Source organism: Pundamilia nyererei, unplaced genomic scaffold, assembly GCF_000239375.1.
Source record: "Pundamilia nyererei isolate P.nyererei 1_Seehausen unplaced genomic scaffold, PunNye1.0 scaffold00048, whole genome shotgun sequence".
NCBI lineage: Eukaryota > Metazoa > Chordata > Actinopteri > Cichliformes > Cichlidae > Pundamilia > Pundamilia nyererei.
The window spans coordinates 3,503,285-3,503,721 of NW_005187449.1; positions in this window are offsets into that span (position 1 = coordinate 3,503,285).

Sequence of the window (437 nt, forward strand, 5' to 3'; positions counted from 1 at the left end):
AAGTTATAGCTTGCCTTCAAGACTTTGAAAAGGACAAAATTATTGACCGCCTTACATATCACCGCCTTTACCCAGGGGATGCGATACCCTGCATTTACGGACTTCCTAAAATCCACAAGGAAGCTGTCCCACTCAGACCCATAGTCAGTAGCATAAACTCAGCCACTTATAACATTGCTAAACACCTAAAACACTGTCCAGACGCCTTTCTTTGCAAGCTCCTTTGACTACAATGACCTGGATGACTGAAAACCTTCACAGACATACACATTTGTTAACCGTTTATTAACATAACCTTTGAGCTCAACGGTAATTAGGGGGGCGATCGTGGCTCAAGAGTTGGGAGGTCGCCTTGTAATCGGAAGGTTGCCGGTTCGAGCCCCGGCTTGGACAGTCTCGGTCGTTGTGTCCTTGGGCAAGACACTTCACCCGTTGCC